Below are 19,705 nucleotides of genomic sequence, written 5' to 3'. Positions count from 1 at the left end.
ACAATTCCCCATTTCCCCATCTCCCTAGTTCTTGGAAACTACCATTCTGTTATTCATGTCTGTGAATTTGAATACTTTGGATATCGCATCTAAAGTGGATTCATAAAGTATTTTCCCATCTATAATAGACTTATTTTATTTAGCACAATGTTCTCCAGATGCATCCATGTTGTTGCATATAGAAGGGCAAAAAACTTGAATAGACATTTTACCAAAGACAAATGACCATCAGGTACATGAAAAGGTGCTCAACATCACTAATCATTAGGGAAATGCAAATCAAAACCACAATGAGATATCACCTCACACCTGTTAGGGTGGCCATCATCAATAAAACAAAACATAACAAGTGATGGCACAGATGTGGAGAAATTAGAACACTATACACTGCTGGTGGGAATGTAAAATGATACCGCCATTGTAGAAAACAGTATGTAGATTCCTCAAAAAATTAAAATTAGAATTACCATATGATCTAGCAATCCTATTTCTGGGTAGATATCCAAATGATTAAAATCAGGATCTCTAAGAGATATCTACATTTCTGGGTTTATTGTAGCATTATTTGCAATAGCCAATACATATAAACAACCTAATGTCCATGGACAGATGAGTGGATTTTTAAAATATGTTGCATATACATACAACAGAATATTATTCCGCCTTAAAAATTAAGGAAATGCAAATTATTTTTCATTATGTGGGGTAGGAAGGGAATTGGAAGTGGTTTCCATCTCCCCTGGGTTGTTAGGAGATCTTGCTTGATTCTGTACAGTTCTCCTTTGGCAATTTTTAGGGTTGGGTTATTTTCCCTGTTATATCACTGAGATCTGATTCAGTATTCTAGCCTTATCTTTCATTTGGGAGATTCTGAGTAAGTTGATCCTTGGAAACGGATCCATAAAGAGTCGGAAAGCATTTCAGGCTGAGTAAGTGGTCTTTTTCTGCTGACCTTATTTCTATTCTGGTGTCTCATTGCTTTTTTCCTTTAGTCCAGGATATGAAATTGTTATTACTATTTTTTTTTTAATATAGATGGGAGTGGAATGGAGAAACAAAAAGCTAGATCATAATTCCTCCAAATGCAACCTGTGTTGTCCCAGGTCTGAACATTTTCAAACTTTAATGAATGTTCTAGAAATAAGATTGAGAAAGACCAACCCAGTCAAACACTCTTACTTAGGTCATGTTTTAAAAGTTGCTTAAAAATCCATAAAACAGATTGATTGTGTTTCTTTCCTTAGAGAAGGCAGAGAGAGAGAACGAGAGAACTATGTGAAGGAAATATTTTTTGACTTAATTCTCCAAATGGGATTGGGTGGTGGAATATCTGGGAAGAGTGAAGCTAAAATATGGTAAACATTTTCATAAAAATATATTTAAATAAGCATTTCAGATTATATTGCACTATTTGTTTTATGCATTCACTAGGACTTGAAATATTTAGCATATTCTAAACGATTAAAATAGTTAATTTAAGGTATGGTAACTGAGAAATTTATATCCTTTTTTCTTTTTTAGTATGTTTATCTCTAAGTAGAGGTAATATTTAAATTAATGATATAACATTTTTATTTTAATATTTGGGTCTACTGGAGTCAATTTCTTATTAAAAGAAAATCTTAAATTATAAATTATAATAACTGAAATTTTTGGCTGCTTAGGACCAATATATTCTATAATCACTTCTGAATTTGGAGAATGATCAACACGGCTTGATCATGTTGATCAAAGGCTTTCTTACTGCATTATTTTTCTTTAAATATCAGTGGAATGTGTCCCACTCACATGCACACATGCATACACATTCACAGATAATAAGCTCATAAAACACCACCAAATGAAAAGAAGCAGACTGAAGTGATATTTAGGCTATGAAGTCTTAATTTAGGCATCAAATGATTAGAGTATTTTAATATCATAATAACTGATAAATAGACTACTTGTCAGGCATTATATTCCTTTTTAATAAAAAACTCCTAGTCTGCTAAATTAATCACTCCCTCGGGGTACAGTAGTAGATTTCCAATTTAGTTATAGAGCATTAATAATGAAAAGTTCTGGGGGTGCATTCATTTGTTTATGTTCATTTTTTATTTAATTATCAAGGAAGGTTAAGAGAGAAAGCAGGAAGGGGGGTGTTATCTTGACAGTTGCAAGCAATATGTGCAGATAAATGCAGAGACTGAGTCAAATCATAATATAAACATTAAAAGGACACTGAAGAATTGGGAACATAAATCTTCTCCCAACTTAGAATCCTCTTCCGTAATATCTGTGCTGTATACTCAGCCAGGGTTTGCCTGGACACTTCCCATGTGACTCTAAGGACATTTACTATGTATCTGGTATGCATTTAGGCACTGGAGAAGCACTGAAAGGCACAAATAAATGAGAGAAAGATCTATTTCACAATCTGGGTAAGATGGTTATATAAATGAATTAATTACAAAAATGTACAAAAGTAATGAATGAATCAGACATTTATCGTTTACCTTAAAACAAATGAGAAAGGAATAAACAAAAATACCAAAAGTGTAAAGAATTTTATCGAAGGTCCAGAAATTCTGGAACACCCCAAGAGCAAGAAAGTAGTTGATAGTGGATTGAGGAGAACCCTATAGCCCAAAACATGTATGGAAAGGAGCCATGTTCCAAGTCTGGAAGTGGTACAAAGAGCATTAAGAGATGGACCTGTGATTGATACAAAGGGGGTGTGACGAGGAAGTAATTTGAGTCAACTGAATACAATGGCCCTACAAAATTGCCACCCTTTGTTGAACATTAGGTAGCCAGAATATTTGCCCAGAGCCTGGAGTGGTGACTGAGAAAGCAGGACTGAAATGAGGGTGGACACTACATAAAAGAGGGGAAACAGGACAGCCACATACCTTTCCCAGAGCCTGTCCATCCTTTTTCTTCTCTCTCTCTCTCTCTCTCTCTCTCTCTCTCTCTCTCTCTCTCTCTCTCTCTCTCAACATTCAAAATGAAAAAAAAGCATCCTGATTTAGGCATATGGGAAGTGTGCATACAATTTCTAACAAGAAACCACAAATCAACAAATGTTTAAAAGAAAACAAATAAGTAAACAGCATTAATTTCACCATGAAAGAATCCAACATGATGTGAAAAACACACACAATAATGTTAGAAGAAAGAGAATTTAAAACAGGCATGATTAAGACTCAAAAAGATAACAGATGATAATGCATCCATGAATTAAAAACAGACTTTGATTTGAAAACAAGCAATTTGAATTTTTGGAAAATTAATAAAGAATTAAGACAAATATTCTTAATAGTGCAATGAGAAGAGCAAAAATGTGTGTGTGTGTGTGTGTGTGTGTGTGTGTGCGCGTGCCCTTACACAATTAGGAAGATATTTAAACCAGTGAAACTATCTAAGAAAATCTACTTTTTCTGCTTATGATGCTGGGGTTTAGAGTCAAAGGATCTGGCAGTTAGTAAGGAAAGGTACATTAACTGGGAGAAGATACACATCAACTGGAACCTGAGAGAACAAGCTGGGACATACAAGGTTGGATTGGAACCCATGTCGGTCACTTACCACCTTTAAGTATCCAGTTTCTGGGATGTAAGTGTTTTACAGGAGACAGTGGTTCCTTTCATTACAGCACCAAATACACACCAGGCCCAAGAGTTAGAGATGTTGGAAACTAAGATCTAGTAGGAGCTGGGGAAGCCATAAGCCTAGCTGCTACTCCGCAGATAAGTGACAGTATGCATGACCTGCATGAGCATACCTGGTTGTCTGCAATGACCTCCAAGCATATAAAGTACTCATATAGCTCTTGCTTCTCTCCCATGTCTCACTCATAATGTCTCATCAGGCCCACACTTACTGGGACTACACAGGAAAGAGAAGGGACCCACCAATTTGAGAATTAAGAAGGTAAAATTGACAGGTGAGAGCAATGTCACTGGGATAGAAAGAGAGAAAACTCAATATTGATATACTTTGATATATTTATTTGAAATCCCTTTGCCTGTTTCAAATAGATTGCATTAAATCAGTGTAACCAGTCGTATCTTTTTTTACATGATTCAAATTCTATCTAAATTATATAAATTATTTGTGTCGTTACACACAACAATTCCAGACTAGCTATTTTGTTTTTCTGAATATTGAATCACTAAATCAACACAAACTTTTATTAAATATTTTCAACTATTTGGCTCAGGTTATTTAACAGATTGGGCTACCTTTACCTCTTAGAATTCTATGGTTGATTTACAGTTGAATCTATTATGTCCAAAGTCAGAGGATGGAGAGCATTTAGAAATAGTTCATGGATCCTTTAATCCAGAATCTTTGTTTGTATACAATTAATCTAGTTTCTTGTACTTTGGATAGTATGATAATTTTTACAAAATGTGTTGTTTATCAAATTATAAAATATTGTATATATATATATGTATTCTTCCAATCTAACAGTTTAGCTCTAGCATAATTTTCATACTAAATGCATGCCAACCTAAAAGGTCACCTGTTTCTTAAGTGAATTTAATCTTATCAATAACCTTTTTTTAAAAAAAAATACTACTTATGAACATTCTGATGTATATCATTCTGATACTCATCTCTGATCCCTTTTGAGTTGCTTGGTTATTTTCATCTAAAGACAACTTCCATCTTCTGCCCTGGTCTCTTTGTTTATTTCTCTACATATGTATATAGTTATTTTATGCCTGGAGACAAAATCATTTAGCAGAAAAAAATTGTCTGTTTGTTTCTTCCAAAGAATAACAAGAAATTGTAGCCCTAATAAACCGGTTTTATTATTGAATCACAGACATGAAGTCTAAAAGTAACCGAGAGTTAGTAGAGTTCTAAAAACTTTAAACAGGCTTATTTAATAGACCAGCTCAAATATATTATCAAAGACATTCTTCAATTTGACAATTCTGCAATATTAAGTAGAATCAAGGAAGATATTTTGTGTGGACTTTCCAAGAATCAGAGAACATAAAATGTAAATTGTTTGTAACATGGCAATTAAGACTGCAGATGTAATATTGTGGAGATCACGTTTCTGGCTCCAATTCCAGGATGTGTTAGTTGTGAGACCGAGAACAATTTATATGATTTCTCCCATCTAAAGAAAAAAAAGATAAATGTCTATTTAGAAATGGTTTAAGTATTAAATGATATAATAATTGCTTAAAAGTAGAGCCTAATATCTTTCTTTTCCCTTTCCTTAGTCTAAGCTTGCACTGGCACAAAACTACTACAGTCAACAAAATAGCTGTATTCTTGCTTTGTATTTCTCCTTAAATTTGTCCTTCCTCTTCCTCATAATAATGTCAGTAACGTCCAGTAACTATGAATGGGTTGAATTCGGCAGGTACTTCATAATATGGCTAGAACAATTAATTAAAGACAGCATATTATTTAATCTATCAAGCTCTATCAATTGACTTGAACCCTCCATTCCAGGCACTTAAACACTTAAAATCAAAATGAAGTGTTCATTGAATGTAAAGAAGAAAAACAAAAACAAAACATTTCAATAAAAGAAGATGAATCCATTTTCTAATATCCTATTTTCCATATCTTTTTCCCAGTGCCAGCAAAGGATATTTTCATGGTATTAATATTCTCCTACTCAGGATAGATGTGGCTGGAGGTAGTTGCCATGTTAGTGACTCTATTTGATTGTGATTTCACTACTTCTGGTCTCTGCCACCTTAGTGTAAAAAGTATGTATCAGTTTATTTACATTCAGCTTCTAGTAGTAGTAAATCTAGCTAATGATGGATTAGTTATATCACATCTGAATCTGGAGGTGGTTATACAGTAGTTCAAAAGTGTCAGGTGGCAAAATTGGCTTGTCTTTCCATTCAGGGAACCATAATGGCTGCTGTAGCTTTTAACATGATGTCCTTACAAGATGAAGAAATTATAAGCAGTAGAGAAGGGTGTGAAGGGTTGAAATAGTTTTATTTTTGTATGTTTTTATCAGGGAGAAAAATCTTGCCAAGAACTCCAACCATGTTTGTCAGAGGAACAGTTTAGACCTCGGGGTGGGGTGGGGGTGCCAACGCTAGCAGTCTCACAGCTGGATTAAGGCTCAGGCGTTTTCATTCTGATTCTTCGGCTTGTTCCTTTCTATCAGAACAAGAGCTGTTACCTCCTGGTCCATCTCTTCCATGCTGTGTCAACAGAAACATTGGTTACATAATTATTGGCTTATGTAGTCCTAAGACTTATATCTTACATAAAATAGCTAGGATTTATAAATCTTGTTAATTAAAACGTCTGTATGGCCAAGTAGTACTAAAAATAAAAAAAAATGGTAACTCAAATTTATGTATATTTTATAACAAAATATACAAAATATACAAAATGACAAAGCTAGAATATTTATCATATTACTTTCTTCTAAGGAAAAGAAACCATAACAATAATTCTGTAAACATTCAGGACATTCCAATGATCACCTATATCTCCTATTTCTTAAAAATCTAAATATGTGTACATATGTGATCATAATAAGTATTTGATTTTCCACAATTAGGATAACCAGTTGCATGAATTTTCCCTAGTCCCCCTGTAATAGATTATTACAGATGTTTTGTTTTGCTCATGTATAAGAAAGCTAACAAAAATAGAGCAGTGTTTTCCTGCATTCAGATAATATGATTATATACTCATAAAAATGCTAAATGACAAACTATTAGAACTAATAAGATATATTTTGGTTGAATAGCTACATTTAGGGGAAAATACATATAAAATCAAGTTTTGATAATGAAAAAAATCCATTTACAAAGGCATTAACAACCAAAAACTGCTAGGAAATAATTTGTATGGTATGAACAAGGCCTCTTTCTGGAAAACTACAGAACTTTACTGCATGACAAAGATATTAAAAAAAAAAAAAAGAAAAAAAAAGCATTGGAAGATTCAATGCTACTAATGTGTTATTTCTTCCTAAAAGAAAACAATTCCAATAAAATCTTTCTAACTTTTTTATTTTTATTGAATTTCAAACTTCAGAAAAATTATAAGAATAATACATAGTAGAACCATCGTAAGCCCTTTTTACAAATGCAACCACTTAAAAAAAATGGCCCATTTGATTTATTTTCTCTCTTACTCTCTCTTAATGAACCATTATCTATTTGAAAGTTGCAGACATTATGCCTTTAATTCTAAATAATTCAGTGTGTATTTCCTAATGTGACATTCTTTGACATAACCACAGTATAACCTTAAAATTAGGAAATATAGCATTGCATTTCTTTGGTTACTTTAGTCTCCTTTAATCAGGAACACTTACTTGGTCTTTCTTTTTCATTCAGGGTTTTGATTCTCACAGTACAGTTATTTTGTAGAATAATAAAATAACAGGGCAGTTATTTTGTAGAATTTCTCTCAATATTTCCTCAGATTCGTGTTGTTCATTTTAGTCACAAAGTCTATACAAGTGATGTTGTGAACTTAGCAACTCATAATTTAAGGAGATACATAATGTTAGTGTATCCTATTATTGCTGACATTGTTGATCACCGGTTTAAGATTATGCTCTGTTTTCTCTATTATAAAGTTACTACTTTTTCCTTCACAATTAGTGAGTAATTGGCAGGGACATATTTTTAGACTATATAAACACCCTCTTCTTTATTAAACTTTTGTTTGCTATTTTTAGTATGTATTGATGATTCCCTAGTGAATCAGTTATAATTTTGATGATTGCCACATGGTGATTAATTAATTATAGCTTGTTTTTATTCATTGGAAGTCTATTATAAAGAAATGTCTTTATCCTTTTCCTCCATTAATGAATTTTTTTATTTATATTATTGTGAGCTAATAGATTAATATCGAGGGTGCCAAAAATAATGTATACAAGTGGACTTTGTTTTAATTAGAAATGTCTGGACATTGATTTGAGCACCTCTTATAATTGCAGAAGTCAAATGTGACTTGTAGTCATCTCTTGTTATCAGTATATATTAAGTATTACAATTTTAATAGTTTTCTTAAAATATGTATACATTTTTGGCACCTACTGTATTTTATTCTACATGTTATGATACATTACTTTCATTATTTATTCTGATGTTCAAATCAATTTGTTCAGCAGAGGCCCATTCATTTTTTCCCATTAGTCTTTTGACATTTTCTTCTTATTACTCAGCCTTGGAATCTTTTCCCTCACAAAACCATGGCTCTCTCGAGTGGAGAGTGATATTTAAATACCAACATCTACACACAAGAAGTGCTTATTACTACAAGAGGTATCATTATTTCTTTGTCCTCTCACAGGGGGGAGAAAACTAAACTTGGATATATCTGTGTGTACATTTATATGGATCTATTTCTATATCTATTTTTAAATTTATACTCATACATCCAATTCTAATCCAATATAGTAAGATTTATTCTAGAAATCCTCCCCTTTATTATAATAAAAACAACAGACCTGGCTGCAAAACGACAGACCTGGCTCCTGTTATATTATCTTCAATATATTTACTTATCACATTATTCCTAAAATGTACAGAATGTGGACTCAGAATCCCTAATTAAAACCACTGCAGAGAATAACTTATGAAACCTAGTAACTAACATTTAATCATGTTAAGTTCTTTTATCATTATTGTGAGATTATGAAGTGTGATCAAATAATACAGTGAAGTTTAAATTAAAAAAAAATTGTTACAGTAAAAGACACACTGCCATTAATTTTCCTCAAAATACTCCTCTTCACTTCAAACACATTTATCCCATCGTTTTAGACACTTTCTAAAGCAGTTCTGGAAGTCCTCTTTCGTGAATATCTTTAGTTGTGCTGTCTCAATGTCCTGACTTGATTCAAACTATTTGAGTAAGGTGGATGAGGACACACTGTAATGTTTTCATTTGACAGAAATTGCCATATACCAGAAGAGATGTGTGACAGGGAGTGTGTCATGATGGAAGATGAAACTGTTTACCCATTGATGTCAATGTGTTGTTTGTGATCCATGATTTATGGCACACTTTCAAATACACTTTCTCTCAACCATAGCTCACACCCTACGGATTGCACCAAACAAGTTGAAACTTGTTGCACACTGTTAATAAGGTTCCATTCACCACTTCCCATATTGAAGATCCCTGACTTTCTGTTGAGTGGCACTCAGCAGCAGCATTCACTGTATTGTTTGAGCACACATCTTTTCTGGTACATAAATTTCTGTCAAATCAAAACATTACAGTGTGTCCTTATCCACCTTACTCACCAGATCTGGCACCGTGTGACTTCTGGCTCTTCCCCAAAGTCAAAATGACCATGAAAGGTAAACATTTTGAATCAATTCAGGACATCCAGGCAGCCACAGCAGCACAACTAAAGACACTATTGAAGAGGACTTGCAGAACTGCTTCAGAAAGTGGCAAGATAGGTGGGGTTAGTGTGTTCCAAGCGAGGGGGAGTGTTTGGAGAGGAATTAATGACAATGTGTCTTTTATTATTTATTTCAGTGTTCACCATATTTCTTGATCACACCTCATATGTTACAAAAATCCCTTGTTTAAAGGTTACAAGGATCAGTCCTTTTCCCATCTTTTCCTCCTCATCCTCTTCCTCTTTCAGTGTGGTTATGTTATGCATTTGAGGTAGCTTTAAGTTTATTTGTCTCCATATTCCATTTTAAGTTTTGTAATATCTTGACTTCTGTTATCTTCCTAGTGCAAACTATCACTTCATCTGCGCTGGATTAATGCAGTAATTCCTGAGTAATATGCCTCCTTTTAATAAAGTAGCAAAAGTGATCCTATTCAGATATCCCTGACTATGTCATTCCTTGTCATGAAACTCGCAATGACTTCCTATTTCCCTTAGAATAAAGAAAGAGTTACAACAGCCCATCTTCGATGTACTGCCTTATCTTTGAGTGTCTCTCTAATGCTGCTTTACATACCCACACTGATCTATTGGTGTTTCTCTATTGGTGTTTCAAATATTCCAGACACTCTTAAGTCTATTTTCTTTGCTTTGTTGTTGTTGTTTTTCTTGTGTTTGAAATGCCCTTTCCTCAAATCATAAAATGGCTTTCTTTCGTGCTGTCTTCAGGCCTGTTCTCAAACATTTCTCAGTGAGATTTTCCTTGACCAACTTTACTAGTATAATAGAAACATTCATTCTATTCTTTTGATTCCCTCTACACCTCATTCTTCTTCCTAGCACTTAATGCAAACACACTTTCCTTATTTATCCTCCTTATTGTCTGAATTTGAATGTAAATTTCAGTAAAGGAGAAGTGTTTGTGTTGTGCCCACTCTTTATCCCCAGTGCTGAGTGCTGTGCATGACACATAATCAATTTTCACTAAATGATTGATGAATAAATGAATGAATGAGTCTTCTTATCATAGCTTTTTCTAAAACCTTAGAAATAGGATAATATAAAAGTTGATTAAAAAATTGTTTTCTATGATCTGCGATTGTGTGTGTCTATACATTGTGTTGATGGCATTTGAGTGTATTTGTATAGGTGGGGTCATATACATATATATGGTTGAAACCGTTTTTCTTATAATCAGAAATTTTATAATTCTTCATTTTCCCAAATCCCTCAAGGAATCTAATTTCTCACTTCCTCTGACAAACAGCAAGTTTGGCTCTGACATGGACATTGTGTTCTCTTGAGCTGAAAGATATGTTAAAGAAAATAGCACAGCAATGATTGCAAAGAGAGTTTGTATTCTCTTTGCACTGGCCAGGAAGGGAATTTTCATTCCATACATCATTACAGCTTTCTCCAATGATTGGGCACCAATTTCATCTTACTCCATCACAACAAGCTACCTGTTCACAAACTCAGCATGCAGGCCACACTGAAATAATCTCCACAAGGTCTGTAAAACCTTGTAATTTCAATTTTTCATGCTAAAATGTTATGTTATGCATCTCAGTGCAATCTCATTATATTAGCACGTAGCAATAACCTAATGAACTGTAACAAAACTCAGTTTCAAAAATGTCAAACATAATGAAAAAAGAAAAAAAAAATGCAGAGGTCCTCAATTGGATTTATACATTCTTCGTGTTAAGATCTACATAAGTTTCACACACTTTATTTATTTCTAATAGCCTTAGCTTTGTTCAGCTAGTCTATCTAAATCAATGCATTGAACAAACATCCAAAGGTACTGACTCAGCTGAATATTCATTTCTAAGTTTGTCACTCTCAATTAGATCACATTTTCCTCTTATTATAAGTCACTGTATGTGAGAGGCCTCTAAGAGAATGTGTCTTCATTCATCCATTTTTGCTTGTTTATTTTTCTAGTTTTATTTTTCATCATCTACTGTATGTAAGGTTACAAGGACGGCATAGTAAACATACCAGAAACAATGTCCATTCTCACAGAGAATACAACCTAGTGGAGGAGGCAGAGATTAATAAAAGAATCCCTCAAATATATATTTACAGGCTGAGATAAGGGCTATCAAAGAGAAATGTAGAGATCTGTACAATATTGCAAACTGAAGTTTTAGGGGTTTGGAAAAACTGCCTTCCCTGAGCCAAGGGTATTGATCCAACAGCAAAGAATAGATGGGGTTAGGGAGTAGACAAGAGTATATATTCTATGGATGGGCTTGTTTTGTGCCTAAATCTAGGGAAAGGAAAAAAAAATCCTCGTGAGTTTGATCAACTGGGAAAGAGTAGTATAACCCCCATATCAGGAAATAATGGGAAATGATAAAACATGAGGCTGGAGATGTTGGCGCAACCACATTATATTGGATTTGGGATTTTATTTTACAGAATCACAGGGCTGTATTAAGGAATTTCTAAACTGGAAATGGAATTATCATACATTCATTTTACCGTGTTCCTTCCAGCTAAAGGGAAGAGAATGGATTTGAAAAAGCCAAAGGTAGAAACTGAGCCGAGTAGAAGATGTAGCAGTCAAGATGAGGGTGTCTTGATGCCATTAGAAATGGACAGATGTATCGTGCAGATGAAAGAGATATTTAGGAGGGAAAATCAATAATATATAATAATTGATGAGATATAAAAAGTGAAGGGAATGGATGCTTTAAGGATGATTACTTGATTAATTAAATTACAATCAATAGATACTTATTGAGTCCCTGTTAAATCTGAGTAATAACTGAGGGCTAGACCTGTAGCATGGAAAACAAAAGCAAAAAATAATTCATGTCTTCATGGATGTATATTCTAGATGGGGGAAACATATAACAAACTAATAGTGAGTAAACTAATTAGTAACTAAAAAGTATACTTTTCTGATGGTGGAAAACCTGGAAAACAATACACTCAGGAAACGGTATGAGTAGGGCAGAATTAAAGGTATGTGTGGAGCATTTTAATTTTAAATAAGAGAGTTAAGGAAAACCACACTGAGAAGGTGAAACTTGAGTAAAGGTCAGAAGGATGACAAATCTGAAAAGCATACCAAAAAAGTGACTTTTGTGAAAATATCTGAAAAGGATGAAGAAGGCAGGCTTGAAGACACTTTGAACAAGAGGATACATGTTAGCTTCCTTTCATGGACTTTTAATGATCTTGTGAAAGTCTTTTTCACATATCATCTAAATATCGCCATTTCCTCCAACATCTTAGATTCAGCCTGTGCTCCCTATTCTCCTTGCGTGTTTTCTTTTCTTCTCAAACACTTATTACCTTCCAATAAACTACATAAAGCCGTTACCCTCAATTAGATAATAAGGTCCATAATGGTAGAGATTTGTGTCTGTTCTACCTACAACATAGCCTGGAAGTGTGCATACAGTCTATACATATTTGTTTAATAAATGTCCGTTTTCATAAGTATCTTTTATACATGTATAAATTAGATATGTTCAGTTTGATTATTATGGTTTAGTGTCAAAGTGTTTAGAATGTTAAATCAATTTTCTATCCCTTGTTTCTTCCTCCACACAATTGAAGATTGCAGACATCTTCAATCCTGGATTAGATACTGAATAATCTTGTTACTTTACTCTATGGATAGATACACAGTTTTGAACTTTTACTTGAAATTTTATCTATACAATCCAACTTTTAAGGAAATTTTATATGTCATGTGCCATACAGAAAATATGAGTAGATTGCCTTATAATAATTATTTTGCTTCACCTCTCAACATTATAACAATGCCAGAAAGAAAGCAGATATTGCTTTTAAGCTGAAGTGTGCTAGGTAAATAAATTAACTGAAAATGCCGAAAGATGAAATATGTTGAAAGATACTTAGTCTACTTTGCTCAAGGGAAAGATAATAAATGACTGTTCCTTTTACTTCTATATTTTTATAGCACTTTCTGTAAAACAAATAATGCATTACTGATACTGCTATTGCCAAAATGGTACTAGACTAATACCATTTTGCCAATTTTTCTTTCTACCTAATGAAATCTTATATTTTACAAGAACTAATTTGTTAAACACTTCAAGTGGTTTTGAGATATTTCTTACAGAATAAAAAGTTCCTCTGTAGGATTTAAATATGTGCTTTTGGTATATTGTTTGTGTTTAGACATGAAAATCACAGGACTAACACTAGCAATAAGCTTGGAAATATTGTATATATTACATATATCCTATATGCGATGTCTGACAATTAAATTCCCGGACCTGTTGCAACAATGTTGCTAACTGTTTTTGATATCAGAAGGATTATTCATTATGGATTTGTACCAACTGAAAAAACAGTTAACCAAGTTTACTATTTGGAAGTGCTGAAAAGGCTGCATGAAAAAGTTAGCCATGCGAAAAAGGCTGTGTGAAAAATTGGTGAACTTTTCACCAATTCATGGCTCTTGCATCACAACAATGCATCAGTTCACAAGGTACTGTCTGTGAGGGAGTTTTTAGCCAGAAAATAAACAACTGTATTGGAACTTTCTCCTTACTCACATGATCTGCCCCCAGGAACTTCTTTCCTTACCTGAAGATAAAGGAAATAATGAAAGGAAGACATTTTGATAACATTCAGGAAATCAAGTGTAATCCAACAACAGCTCTGATGGCCATTCTAGAAAAAGAGTTCCAAAATTGCTTTGACGGGTGGACTAGGTGCTGGCATCAGTGCATATGTAGTTTCCCAAAGGGAGTATTTGAAGGTGACCATAGTGATATTCAGCAATGAGGTATGTAGCATTTTTTCAAGGATGAGTTCGGGAATTTATTTGTCCAACTTTTTTTTTGTGTGTGTATGATATATGATATAGTATATATTATATATAGTAAATACATATATGTATATATAGTAAATATATATATATAAATATATATATATATACAAATATATATATATATATATATTTAACATATATAGTAAATACATATATGTAGGGTGCACGTATGAATATCTGTGAAATATCTACATCTATATCTATGTCTATATCATCTATCTATATCTATATAAAACAATGTAATGATAGTACACAGCTGCCCTTTCTCAAATTGATTTTATTATAGAACTGATGTGTACCAACCTGTCACCTGATGCTATATCATGAGTGAAATTAATGTAAATGTGTACTAAAATATATACCTTTGGTTCTTTTACAAGGCCTATGAACCTAACAGGAATTATGAGGACACAGAATATTTATCATAAATCAAGCTACCTAAAGAAGGTCAGGGAATATATTGCATGTTGGAATAAAAACGTGTTGATGTCATTTGCTGAGAGTAAAAACTTGACAGTTTTTTTTTCTTCAACACAGAAACCTTCCCATATCTTTTTTTTGTCATTTCATACCTACCATCTACCTTGCTGACCAGATCAATTATTTTATAATTCTCAGAAATATCAGTGGAAAATAATTTAAAAATTCTAAAAAATTCCAGAACATAATTTTCTCTAAAACGTATGCTTTAATTAACCTCAAATTTAAATACTGAAAACTTCAATATAATACATGTAGGATTTAGAAAATTTATTAAATAACATAACAGAAATATAAAATTTAACATTTGTATGCATTTCATATTTTTAGTATGATTGTAGTTCAAAGAGCAATCTATCTCAATGGGTGTTATAATTCTTTTTTTACATATTTTTCTTTAATTTTTAATTGCAATTGACACACACTATCATATCAGTTTTAGGTGTACAGCATAGTGATTGGACACTAATATAACTCATGAAGTGATCACCCTGATAATACTAGTACCCATCTGACATCATACGTAGTTATTACAACATTATTGACTATTTTTCCCTTGCTCTGTTTACATCCCCATGGCTATTTTGTAGCTACTAATTTATACTTCTTAATCCCTTCCCCTTTTTCACTCATTCACCCAACCCCTTTCCATTTAGTAAACCTCAAAATGTTTTCTGTATCTATGAGCTTTTTTTCTGCTTTGTTTGTTCATTTGACTTGTTCTTGTTTTTACTTATTTCACTTAACAAAATAACCCCTATGTAGATCCATGTTACTGCAGATGGAAGGATTGCATTCTTTTTTATGGCTGAGTAATATTCCATCGTATATTTGTACCATTTATTTTTAATCTGTTCATCTATTGATGAACACTTAAGTTGTTTCCATATCATAGTTATTGTATAAAATGCTGTAATGGACATTTGGACGCATATATCTTTTTGAATTAGTGTTTTGCATTTCTTCAGATAAATATCTGCAAGTGGAATTACTGGGTCCTTCTTTGTCTCTTGTTATAGCCTTTGTTTTAAAGTATATTTTTTCTGGGATAAATATTGCTACCTCAGCTTTTTTTATTTTCATTTCCATTTTCATGAAATAACTTTTTCCATCCCTTTTCATTTAGTCTCTGTGTGTCTTTCAATCTGACCTGAGTCTCTTATAGGCGGCATATGTAAGGATGTTGTTTTCTTATCCATTCAGCCACCCTATGTCTTTCAATCAGAACATTCAACCATTTACATTTGAAGTAATTGTTGATAGATAGTTACTTCCATTTTATCATTCATATTTTTCTTCTTTTCCTTCTCCTTCTTCGTCTTCTTCAATGAGTCCCTTTAACATTTTTTGCAGTACTGGTTTGGTGGTGATGAATTCCTTTAGTTTTTTTCTTGTCTGGGAAACTCTTTATCTGTCCTTCTAAATGATAGCTTTGATGGGTAGAGTAATCTTGGTGGTAGGTACTTGCTTTTTCTAAATAATAGCTTTGATGGGTAGAGTAATCTTGATGGTAGGTACTTGCTTTTCATCACTTTGAAAATTTCCTGGCAATCCCTTCTGGCCTGCAAAGTTTCTGTTGAGTAATCAGCTGACTGTCATATAGGATGTTCCTTATAGGTAACTAACTGTTTTTCTCTTGCTGATTTTAAGATTCTTTCTTTATCTTTAACCTTTGGCATTTTAATTACGATGTGTCTTGGTGTGGGCCTCTTTGAGCTTCATCTTATTTGGGGCTTTCTGTGTTGCATGGACTTGTATGTCTATTTCCTTCAACAGGTTAGGGACGTTTTCCATCATTATTTCTTCAAATAGATTTTCAATACCTTGTTCTCTCTCTTCTCGTTCTAGTACTTCAATGATACAAATACTGGTATGCTTGACGTTATCCCAGAGGCCCCTTAAACTATCCTTATTGCGTTATTTTTGTTTTTGTTTCTGTTTTTTGATTCTTCTTTAGTTTTGCTTTTCTGATATCCCTCCCAATCTTTAACTACCATATGTGGGTGTGGAACCAGATTGTTTCCATCTCTACCGCTCCTGCCTGTCTCCACATTACTTCTTCTGTATGTTCTTTGTTAACAGGACTTCTGTTCAGCTACATTTAAAAGACAATTCTCAGAGATGGTTGTTCTGTAATTAGGTTGTAATTTTGACGTGGTCATGGAAGGAAGAGAGCACAGCATTTACCTACTGCCCCATCTTGTAATTCTTAACATTTAAAATATTTTGGTCCATTTTTCTGTCATATTTTTTGAAAGGCTTTCCATAGATGTTTCAATATAACTTTCATTATAGGAAATTAATAACTTTGGCCAATATTTCAAATATAGATAAAATTAAAAGTTATCAGTTACTATTAACTTTTTTGATTTGAATATTTCTCCTCTCTGTGCTTTTTCTCTAACATTTATTTATTCATTTCCTACCAACTTTACCCTTCTGTATTTTTCTGAGGTTGCACATATCATTAGAATATAATATCCATGCTTATTAAATTTTGTTTCTTATTTTGACATTTTGCTCAACATTTTACAAATTTCCTATTTTAAATTTTTCATTTTCCACACATAATTTTAAAATGTCTTTGTAGTTCTCTCAATTTTCCTGTAGCAGCCTAATTTGATTTATTGAAACAATGTTTCTTACATTTTCCAAAGTTGCCAAAGATTATTTTAAAATACCCTTTTGTTTCTTTAATTTCTTTTCTCTGGTGTAATTTGTTTATTTTTAGTGCAATGCTTCATTCCTGTGCATTTTTTTTCTTAAACATATGTTGACCACTAGTTTTCTTTTTTTTATTATTCATATTTGTGCATAATTAGCTTGATTTATGTAAGGATTTACTTTTCCTATGTGTATTCTTGACCTAATTATGAGCTTTAGGTATATTATCATGTCTAATTACACTTTTCATTTTAGAAGTAGTGGTCAAAATCTTGACAAACTGAACTACTTATCATATATGACAGAAAATGGAAGGTTTTAATCTGGTGTGCCAAACTTGATACTCAGGCTTTAACTACTCTTTGACAGATCATGCATATTCCTTATGGATTCAATAGATTCACTGACATTTTATGTCTGATGGTAAATATCTCCACTGACAAGTGTTCTCTACATGAGGAGTATGGATAGGACTGAGAAAGGATTGATGACCATTAAATTAAAAACCTGAAACATTTCTTTACATTCCACTTTTGTTTGTTGTAGATTGTGACTGAGTTTGAAATCCCTGCCAAGTCCCATCTGGTAGAAAACTCCAAATTTAATTATAGTCTTGCCTTGTACCTCTTTTGCCTGTCGTTCCCTACTGCAACTCATCAATCACTTGTACTCCATATGCTGTCTGTGTTCCACTATTTTGTCAAAGGTTCTAATGGGTACACATCATTGGTTTATCATGGTTTTACTCTGTTTAATACATATTTGTTTACATTGTGCAGTATTGGAAAGGCAGGGGAGATAGATATGTATACTACATCTGTTACTGTTCCAGTAATGATATATGTTCCATTTATTAACTATTTTTCTTTTTTACTCTTCATTTTATTACTGTTTTTGCACAATGTAAGTAAATGCTTGGCTTCCCATAGTTAGCGCTTTCCTGTCTTGAGAAATTATTTTTACTAATTTTATGAACACTATATTTCTTCATTGTGGTCAGTGTGGTTCAGTGTCAGAGTGTGGGCAATTAAGTAGAGCTGGTTAAATTCCTGTCATAGCTCTACCACTTCTAACCTTGTTACCATAAGTAAATTAGTTAACCTCTTTTTGCATCAGTTACCTAACTATAAAATAGGCATAAAATTTTACCTTCTCATTAACTTATTGAGAAGTTTGAGTTAATACATGTAAACACTTAGAGTAGTTTCAAGTACAAAGTAAGTGCCAAGAATGTTAAACTGCCATTATTGATATTTATCTTTCAAATCAGAGTTCCCTTTTCCCCATCTGTATCCTAAATTTTCTTTCACTTTCTAAGTTTTACTTCTCACTTAATTGTATTCAGCAACAAAATTCTATTAAGTCTTTGTTAATAGTAGATATGAAAACCAGTGAAATACCAATAAAAAAAATGGCAGAGAGACTTCAGTACTTTTTTATTTTAAATCCTCTCCTCTATCCTTCTTAATAATATTTATTTTTATAAAATGGCTAAGTGCTTTCTTTACTAAATCTGGCAAAATTCACTCATCTCAAACACATTAAAGAGAGTACCATTATTTATTTTAAGAAAACATATTCAAGAAAAATTGAGCTCTTTCAATCAAATATTTACAGAGAAGTACCTTGCAATTATTAATACTTATGGGAGAGAGGAAACTCTTTAATCAAAATAATCATTTAAAAATGATTTGGTTGCAGATTATACATGGAGAGGAATGAAGGAGAGTGAAATGAAAATAGTCTCCAATAGTTTGCTTGCATGGACTTTGATTTTGATTTGACAAAATGTATCTTAAGCTTTGGAAAGAAAAATTCATTTTGATACATTTTGTGAGTGTTAGGTACAACAAAGATACAGAATAGTAGCTCATGTGTGTATAGGTAGCTTTTTATTTTAACTTTGTGTTTCACAAAAGGAATACATGTGTTAAAAGTGACATTTCACCCTTTTATGGAAACATGTTTTACATACATATGTTAAATATACCATATTTTATAAATATTTATATTTATCATATATATTTATTACATTATACATAATATAATAACTAAACATTAATAATATATTTATTAAAATAATATGGTATAATAAACATTAATATATGTTTATTAAAAACATGCTTATAAAATATAGTATATTTAACATTGTATCTCCCTATGTATACATGTAGTTGTGTATATATATATATCATATATGACATATATATATATATATATATATATATATATATATATATATATATGAGATATATACAGAGGGTGCCAAAAATATACACACATTTTAAGAAAGGAAAAGTGTATTAAAATGGTAATACTCAATATATACCAAGAACAAAAGATGAATAGAAGTCACATTTAACTTCTGCAATTGCAAGAGGTGC

The sequence above is a fragment of the Rhinolophus hipposideros genome, assembly GCF_964194185.1.
Source record: "Rhinolophus hipposideros genome assembly, chromosome: 1".
Taxonomy (NCBI): Eukaryota; Metazoa; Chordata; class Mammalia; order Chiroptera; family Rhinolophidae; genus Rhinolophus; species Rhinolophus hipposideros.
Note: the sequence above shows the minus strand (reverse complement) of the source record.